The sequence below is a fragment of the Seriola lalandi genome, unplaced genomic scaffold (assembly GCF_002814215.2).
Source record: "Seriola lalandi dorsalis isolate HSWRI2012SDOR001 ecotype SW California unplaced genomic scaffold, Sedor1 jcf7180002054563, whole genome shotgun sequence".
NCBI lineage: Eukaryota > Metazoa > Chordata > Actinopteri > Carangiformes > Carangidae > Seriola > Seriola lalandi.
This window is the reverse complement of record NW_019525116.1, coordinates 72,298-82,546: the sequence shown is the minus strand read 5'-3', so window position 1 is coordinate 82,546 and position 10,249 is coordinate 72,298.

The following is a 10,249-nucleotide window of genomic DNA, read 5'->3' as shown; positions in this document are numbered from 1 at the left end:
ACTTCTGATGCACCTGGATCTCTTTTATGACGCTGCAATCATCTCTTACCTTCCCAGATTGTAATAGTTTACTGTAAGGTTTGTTTTCCGCTGTTGGAAAGTGTTTCTTCATTGTAAATTGAACTTTTCCCATTAACTTATTTTTCCATATTGGACAATCTTGACCACTTTAACACTTTACTGCAAAAAATAACAGAAAAAATATAACAGATATAGGATCAACGTTACATCTGCTGTTGGCTGATTTTTTTTATTTATTTGCTATTTACACATCAATAGGGGCTGGCTGGGCGATAGGACTATGGTTAGTAAAGTAAATATGACAGGGAGAAACAGTTAGCCTGGCTTTACAGGTGCTGGTAGGTATATTTTGTTTACTTTGGACATGCTGCAGATTTATCAATATATGTGTCCTGCTGCCTTCAGACAGCTGCAGGGATTAAATGAACTGAAGCAGAAGCTTTTAACACAATATAAAACAGCTGTGGATGGTAGAGTCACCTGTATCAGATAAATGCAGACTGATTTAGATTTCTGTTTTCACCACTTTAAATGTTATTTTTCATGCCAAGTTAAAAGCATCTACTGGTTGGGGAGGATTTAGTTAGAACAGTTTTTCAGTGTTATTGTATTATTGATGATTTGTTTGCTCAGATTGGCAGCAGATTGACGTTGCACCGATTGTTTCACTAGTTGCTGCACTGCCACAAATTCAGGGCTGTAAGTCTGTGAAATGCTGCTGTTCTTCCTTACAAAATTTAGCATGGAGTTACATTTTGATGTTTTCCTTTTCAGCTGCATTGGGTGGTTCTTTGACTGATCAGGTGGTACGGTAGTGTCCACACAAGCAGTACGTGACACCCCTGTCATACATAGATGCATGATGGTAGCCAGAGAGGCTCTCCTGTACGACGGCGACATCACGTAGCAATCCTTGGACTGACAGGGCACAAAAGGAAACAGACACACGAGCATGAGTCTGATAGAAAGATGGCAGAGGGAACACACTCACACACACACACACACGCAAACAAACACAGGTGAACACTCACACGATCTCAACACCTGCGTCTGGAGCACATGTTTTTTTTGTTTTGGCAAACCGGTTTATTTGACCTGTGTAGCTGTTGGACTGAGCACTGACTTGGTGTGAAGTTGGTTCAGTATAAAAATAAATAAAAAAAAGTAGCTCCTGATGTAATAAACTACCTTTGTCATGTTGCTTGTAGCTTAGCTTGCTACATGTCTCTGGAGCAGCTTCAGTGCAGTGAAGCTTCACTGGCAGCATTGCCCACTGCACTTTCCAAGTAGCTTGGCCAACACTGGATAATAGCAGCCTCCTCTTCATCAGTGCTGTCTGTGGTTTTAACAGTGAGACCTCAGCAGCTCTGTTTTGACAGGCAGAACTGTTCTGGTGGCCCCTGGTGGACACACCTTGTCACTGCACTCCCACAACCAGAACTCCCATTCACACACACAGACCCTAGGTCCCTGTAGTCTCCCTAAGCTGCTCCTGTACTGGTACTGGTACTGGTTTCACTGGTGGACTGGTTTGTTTTTGTGGTGTGGGAGCAGGAAGAGACAACATGCCATATCACCTGGATATCACCAACAATCAACTACATGTGAGAAAACACTGCAGATTTGGGGTGTCGGGGGAGAGAGGGAGGGAGGGAGGGGCAGCTGAGGGTAGAACTGTACAGAGCATAGGGGCGTGTTCTATAAGATGAAGGAGAGGAAGGAGGTGTCCTCTTTCCAGACGGGAGGCGAAGCAAAGCAGAACAAAACACTCCAAGATGTGTGTTAGCGTTCTAGCTGATAACATACACACATGCAAGTACATACAACCTACATGTGCAGATGAACGGCAACATGTTAAGTGAACCAGATCATACTCTGTGTTCATCAGTGCTTTAGTGATTAGTACCTGGAACATTAACAACTTCAAGCAGCTGATCAAAGCTTTTTGACTTGTATAATAAATTATTCTGCATTTTACTTATTGTCAATAAATCCCATGAAAAAAACAAAATTAACAATTTATCCTATTAACAGGTATTGTGTGTGTGTGTGTGTGTGTGTGTGTGTGTGTGTGTGTGTGTGTGTGGAGCTCCATTGTTCATCTCCAAAACCTATTATACAAATATAACACATCAGTGAGCCAAACTGATGCACTTAGTGACATTTTTCCTTCATTTTAATTTCAATGAACACACACACACACACACACACACTGTAGTTTATTTTGACTCAATCCCACATACACTGTCCTGCTGCTGGAAATACTACAGCGATATAAATGTGTATTAATCCACAGCTAAAAATAGTCCCAAACAATTTCCTCCTGCTTGATTAACATTTGCAAAAAGCTCCAGTTCCCAGCTGTTTTAGTTCATCTTGAGGTGAACCTACAGTTATTTGGCATTTTATAAGTACACCTTTTAAGAAGGAGGATTTATCGCAGGACTGTTGGGTTAGACTACATTAGTTTTAGCTAGTACCAACTGTGTGTATATATTTGTGACCTGTCCTTAAAGATGTGTCTTCAGTAGGAACCAATGGGCTGGGAGCCGAGTTCCATAGACTGGACAGTGTAAGGAAGTCAGAAGGTACTGAGACGCAGACTAACACATCGTTGGTGTTGGTGGTTGGAAAAATTCAAAATAACTGCAGGTGTATGCTGCAGTTTGGATATTGAACAATAATATATGTTATACTTGTGATTATTTGTGAGTATGGCCATAAGACTGGGGGCTAACACCACTATTGTATAGGAAAAGAAGGTAAGGTGAAGGCCTCACGTCCAAGACACAAATGTTCATCAAATTCCCAAACAAACAGTGGGATGCCTTAAGGAGGAGCCAAGGATGCTGTTTATTTTCATTTTGATAGCACTTTGTAATAACATCCCACAAAATACAAAAGTGAAAAAGAAGGAGGCAGCATTTATATATATCTATGTTTTCAAACATATTACCAATGGAAGACGTGAAAACCTTCTTCAATGTGCAGCTCTGCCTCTGCACTAGCACATCACATGTATATCATCAAATGTATATCATCAAATGTATATCATCAAATGTATATCACTGATAATGAAAAGTGCATGAAGTGCAAATTAATTAAATGAAATGCAGGATTCATTTTTTATTAGTGGTCTATAATGATCAGCTGTAAACCCTCATGCAATGCATGTGTTGTTTATGTGTTTTAACTGTCAAAATATCTGACAATAAAACAAACTACATTTGTGTGTGTGTGACTTAAGGCTTGGAGCTTGTTTGCTTTGCAGTGGGACAGAAATATTCTCCCCAACTCCAAGACAGATAGAGTTTCTATGTGAACAACACAGGACTCGTCATGGTAGTTAAAGTGTTAGTGTGTGTGTCTGTGTGTGTGTGTGTGTGTGTGTGTGTGTGTGTGTGTGTGTGTACCCCTGGACAGTGTCTCAGGTCTGAATTCAGAATGGGAGCGACTGCAGTGTGGGGCTCTGACTAAAAGGTTTCTCTACTATTGACATAAATCAGTGGGCAACATCAGCAGGCCAGATGTGTGTGTGTGTGTGTGTGTGTATATGTGTGTGTACATTTGGGTGAAGTGGGGGGAGCCAAAAGCAGGGGAGGTCTTCTCTGATTGGCTGTCTCAGGATGACGATGTGAGTCACCAACATGAACTTTGGGCGGATGAAATATATCTCTCTCTCTCTCTCTGCTTTTTTGAGTTTTCTCAAACACACACACACACACACACACACACACACACACACACACACACACACACACAGACACCTCCCCCCTCCGTCTCCTCAGGATGGAAAAAGCAGATTCACCATCAGTTCATACCAGGAAAAGAACACAAGCTGGTTTTGGTTAGAAAACCTCCCAGCTGAGAGTTTCCTCCAAGTCTGACACTGTGATTCAACTCAAAATCCTCTCTGACACTAAATGATTCGTTAAATTAACTGCAGTAATAAGCAACATTAAAACAGCATGATCAACATTTTCTAGCATGATGCTCAGTCTGTCATTAAAACTTGTCTAAGATACGATCTCATCATTGATGATTATTCATTAATTGCAGTTAATGAGATAAGAATATGGAAAATATCCTCACAGGCAAAAACATCCTTTCAACTCAATCCTCTTCTTCTTCTTGTGTTTAAGGTTCTTTTGTTTTTTTTCAAACTCATGTTTTATAGCTGCAACATCAACTCAAATCAACATTTTTGATGTCTCATGCATCACGTCCTTGTACTTCAATTGTAAAAGTCAAATTCAACCTTGAAATGAAGATGTGAAAGTTTCATTCCCTCACCTGATGTAGTTCAGATATTTGCGGGGGTCAACCATTAATTCTGTGGTTGGGTAGCACCCTGCAACTAAAACCCAAAGACAAAGGCATCATATAATAAGACAAGTATATATATACATATATATATATATATTCCTTTTGTATAGTCAGGGATAAAAAATCAAGACAGATGTGTGTGTTAATGACTCATTGCTGTACAAATTGGATCATAATTAAAAACTGTTGATTTCAAAAGGCGAGCAACAGACAAGGCAAAAATGAATACACGTCATCATCACTCCTCTTCCTCCTCAGTTCAGACGAGGAAAACTTTTAGTCGTGGCTGAACCAAAGTGTTAGGGTGAAGGCTGAGCATATCCTCCCTCCTTCCCTCCCTCCCTCCCTCCCTTGCTTCCTCCTCTTTCCTCCCTGGGTGTGTCTTTTCACCCCGAGCAAAGAGAACTCCCCTGGAATGTGGGATGAAGAGAGTCGGCCAAATGGCTTTTCAAGCTTTTAATGTGTTTCTATTGTGGTTTACTTTATTTGACCGTGTGTGTGTGTGTGTGTGTGTGTGTGTGTGTGTGTGTGTGTGTGTGTGTGTGTGTGTCTGTGTGTGTATGTGTGTCATCAGCTGAGTGTGTGGACTGTATTCATGTCAAATGAATCATCACAGACTTTTGTCTTCATCGTAAAAATTCAAGATAACAACATCCGGACCAACTTCCCATTTAGTTTCTAATAGGTGATGAGGTCAAGATAAAATGAAGAATACACAAATATACTCACAAATAAACAGGCAGAGGGAGGTAGCTTTCTGATTTCTAACATGTTGAAATGATTGAATAAAAAAAGGCCTTCTAACCAATGAAGTGTCTGTAAAGATTGAGTCATCATTCCTACAAGATCCCAGAAGAAAAATCAGAGGTGGAAAGTTTTCATATCCATTTACCATAGCAGAGGGTAAAAGTAAAAATGTTACTTCATTAAAAGTTTAATTAATTATAATCAATTTGATTACGTAACTATTGTATATGCTGCTGGGTCATTTAATCTGCAATCTGTATTTATGAGCCCATAATACATTTTGTATATCAGATCTGTAAAGTAATTAGCAAGTATTGCTGTACAATAAATGTATTGCAGTAAAAGGCACAGCACAGTATTTTCCACTAAAATGTAGTGCAGTAGAAGTATAAAGTGAAATAAAATATGAAACAGAAAATACAAGCACCTAAAGCAGTTTAAAATCTTTCAAGAGTACAAAGTGACACATCAGATGAATTGCTTTGTTTTCCAGATGTTCATAGTTTGCCTCTGGTTTTGAGCATAACAATACTGTAACTATCACCTTTATGTTGTTAGCATGTTTCCATCCATCAGATTAGCAAAAAGTTTTGACGTTACGCACGGGTTTCTGAAGAGCGGTTTTAAAGCTCATGCTGCTGTAACAGTATGATATAATAACATGATAGATGTTTGGTGATTCTTATCAGTTAACAGTATCAGCTGCAGTGTAACGTATGAGACGCATTGACTCATCAGTCACAGGTGATATTGTGGCTCTGTGGGTTTGGATCTGACTGACGAAGAACACACGTGTCTAACCTGCAGCACAATTAAACAAATATGAGCTGATGTGAAATTAGTTTTTTGATTCAAACGCAGCAAACCTGTATTCAGACTGCTGCCCCTGTTTCCCTGTGAAGTCCTCATCACCTCGTCTTTGTTTCCTCTCTCGTCTCCTTCAGTCAGCCTGTCTGTGCCTGCCTCCAGCATACCTCAAGTTCCAGCCTATAGTTTCTCCCTCTTTCTATTTCTCTGCTCCTCCGTGTTTAAATAAAAGACAAACAGTAAGATTTACAGTAAAATACTGGCTGCAGGGTAGCTGCAGCCACTTTTTTTTTTTACAACAATCTTACTGTAATTGAATTACAGCTGTTTATTGTATCAAAAATACAGGAAAACTATGTATTTACTCATTTTAGAGTAATTTACCTGAGATATACTAGCAATATAATCCTGTACAGTGTATGACCCAATTGTGTGAATTCGCTGTATTTGAAATAAGTAACACTATATTTCCAGTATATGTGTCTGTGGCCAACAACAGCAAACTGGCTGCAATGTCCCAAAAAACGTCCATTATGGAGAAACAAGCTGCAAATTCAGAAACTATGCAGATTCAAAAGCACCGACGAAAATACAAAACAAATACAACAACAGGAAAGTGCTGTGAACATAGACTGTATACAACAAGGCTGTGAGGGGAAGAATGTGCTGCAGGAAGCCAAAAGAAATACATCAACAGCAAACACACTGCAAATACTGAATCAAGGCAAAAACAAAAGACACACAGACCCCCGAAACGCTGCATATCCAGACAACACAAGGGAAGTGCTCCTGGCCTCTAGGGGGAGCATAGTGTTTTAGCCACTTAAAAAAAACTTGAACCGCACAAGTGCACCTATGGCGCACACTGTAAGTGCGTAGGAATACGGTAGTTCAGCGGTTGAGAAAATGTAGTTCCAAATGAATAAAGCAGTTTCACATTTAAAGACAGTGGTTGACCGACGCTGAGCAGCGACACGAGATGTCAGGGAAGAGTTGGGAGCTGAGATTGCTGCTAAACTTTTGTCTGATAACTTATGAACCAGACATTCAGGAAGGTTTAATGGCAGCTGAATTATGCACAGAGTTGTCCTCTCCATAACAAACGGACCAGGGGATTAAAACCAGTAGAAACAGCCACCAAGCAGTTTCACTTTAAAATCAGTGATTCACCGCCGCTCTTCGGGGGACACAGGACGTCTTGGAGCGACTGGGAGCTGAGCTGTCTAACATTTACCTGGCTTTTTTCTCCAATGAAATCCTTTCCCAAGTTAAAATACATAGTTGAAAACAACCAGGGTGTAAAAAGTGTATGTGGCTTTAAACTAGATAAAACTCAATTTCAAGCTTCCAGCAGGAAACAGATCAACGAATGCACGAAGGAGATGTGATGTCATTGAGAATTGCTGGAAACATTTGAGAAAATGTAAGTACACAACTCAAAAAATATATATCATAGGTCTAGGTCTAATTGTTTTCATTTAAACTTGCAAGACTAATGCCTCTATGACCACCCAAGATTTAAAACCACACACACACACACACACACACACACACACACACACATACACACACACACGCACACACCTGCAGACCCATTAACTTACACGGGTTTGACCTCTGCCTATTTAAACACATAAAGACAAGCCTGGACAGGCATGCTGCTCTGGATATAGGGTTACACACTCATACACACACAGGACAAGCTGCCACAGGAGAGGATGTTAAATAATTTATAAAGTTTAAGATTTGAACACAGAAAATAAATCCTCAGAGTGACTGTAACTGCTGAACACAGAGAGTGGAATTAGAAACATGTTAGCAGCCGAACATGTAGAGGAACTCGGACACAAAGACAAACACACGACACAGAGTGAAGGGAACACTGAGACTAAAGACACTGGGGCAGGAGAGACAATGACACACAGGTGCAACACATTAGGGCGGGGTCAAGTAATCACACAGGAGGGCAGGAAGTGCAGGGACCTGGAATGAGACAAGAGGAGAGTATCAAAACAGGAAACATGATGAGATATGAGGGAAGAAGACAAAATGGACTTGACTAACAAGATGTGGCAGTGACTCGAGTCATTCCCACATTACAATAAAAATAAAACCCAATAAATAGGTATTGTACAGTCACTGTTTCTTTGCACTGAGAAAAGTAAGTATAATAAAAAATAATCATAATGCGATTATTTTGGCAGATATTGAAATTTGCGATGTGAGACACGATTTCAGTTGGAATGATCTTCTTTGCATTTTCTTCTTTCACTGATAACATGTTCCCTTACGTCCGGAGAACATGATTTGTAGGTCGGGGCGTCTCTGTAGCACCACAACTACTTATGGTGCTAACAAGACACAGCAATGTTGTGACACGTTTTAGCTTCATCAAAAGAAATTGCAGCTCCTGTGATTTTTTGCATCTCCTGCAATTTGGATATTGCACTTGGCCATATTGTGATTTCAATTATATTATCATATTTCGATTAATTGTGCAGCTCTACTAAGAAGTTAAGGTTGACCGTGAATCTAGTCAGTGCTGATGCATCTGTAGCTGCTGGGTTCATGGATTCGGAGGAGACAATGGAGCAGAACAGCAACAGTTTTTTAATCGTTTTTTAATTGATGTCTTTGCTTGAGTCAAACCTGTGGTTCTGCTCTGTGGTGTTCACCATGTGTACACTCATTACACCCAACCCTAACCCTTAACCCCTTACATTTCAATATGTGCTGCTTACCCAACAACTTTAACATTTCACCCCCTGAGACACATGATCTAGGTGTCGCATTGCAGCGACTATGATAATAAAACACGATTACATGATGCTAAGGTGGAGTTTTCTGGGCTTCATTTCCTCTGCAGTACAGGTACTAATCACACAACTTGTGGCAGTGAAACACACCACCACCCTAAGTGTCACCCACACAGTCAGACAGTAGACTGCAGCTGACATCTTAAACCAAACATAGTGAATGAGTAAAGGATGCAACCGTGTGATTCTTTACAAATTACATTTATGACTTTGTAAGTAATAATTAAGTGTTAAGATTGGACTTACAGATGAAAATGTTTTCAACTGTTAGGACAGGGGAGGCAAATCTTTTTCCCTTCGCAGGCCATACTTACACTTATATCACACTACTCTCTCTGTAGTGCGATGACTGGGACTGCCTCTCTCTGGCGTCTGATGTCAGAGGGTGGTGATGATGATGCTACTCAGTTTTGAAAGGAACTGCTCACAGCAGCAGGTTGTTGAACGCGGATTGGTCAAGAATTGAGCTCAAATTTGTGGTAAATGTGTAAAAGGCCTTAAAAATCAGTAGCTAAAGAATAAGTCTATCATCCAAAATCATATCTGTATATTCGCTTCTACTCAAGTCTAGAATTAACCTGACACGTCTTCCTTGTATGAAGCCGCATTCTTCATTTAAAATACTGAATGTGATCATATTAAGTTTTTTGAAAAATGGTAGCAAACAACTTTTTTCTGTTATTTGGAGGATCACCTTCAGATTACCGTCCTGCTTGTAACATGTGAAACTTCCAGATTTCATGGCTCCTCTGACACTGCTGCTTCATCTTCATGAAGTACTTTGAATTCGTTTGACTTTGTGAACTGTGCTCTATGAATAAACTTTACCCCATATTAAAAGCAATATGTTGTTGCTGTGTTTTCTATTGTTCATGTGCAGTTGTTCGGACTTTAAGAGACACAGTGCGACTCAGTGGGTGTATCTTTAGGCCTGAGTCTTGCAGCTGGATCTCAGTATCGTCTCAGTGTGAAGCTCCCTCTAGTGGATTACTGCTCACACCCACTGGTGATACACGTGTACCGTTTTCTCCAGCCGTGAAGCAGAAAGCAGCAGAGTTGGCCAACTAGCAGCGTGGTCACCACAGAAAGGGAGCACCATGCATTATGGGAGCGCTAACCAATCAGACCATGTGACTAAAGCTCAACTCTGTTTTAACTGGATGTGCCGTTGACCTCAGCCCAGCGCCTGAACCTATCCGACACCAGAAAAGCCTCATGTAATTCCATGTTTCAGTAATGACACACAGGAAAGTCTACTTTCAGTAACATGGGGTTAGAGACATGGCTCAGTTTTAACTCTTAACTCTGTCTTTTCTTGCTTTATTCTACATCCAAACCAAAACACACACACACACACACACACACACACACACACACTTCCTTTTTCGGGCTCACAGATTTTTTGATGTGGCAGAAATGCATATTTATCAGAGATATCGATGTATCCAAACACAAATTCAGGCCCGTCTGGAATTTTATTGGACACCCTGGTGCACCCCCCCCCACCTCCCCCCAACACACACACACCCCAC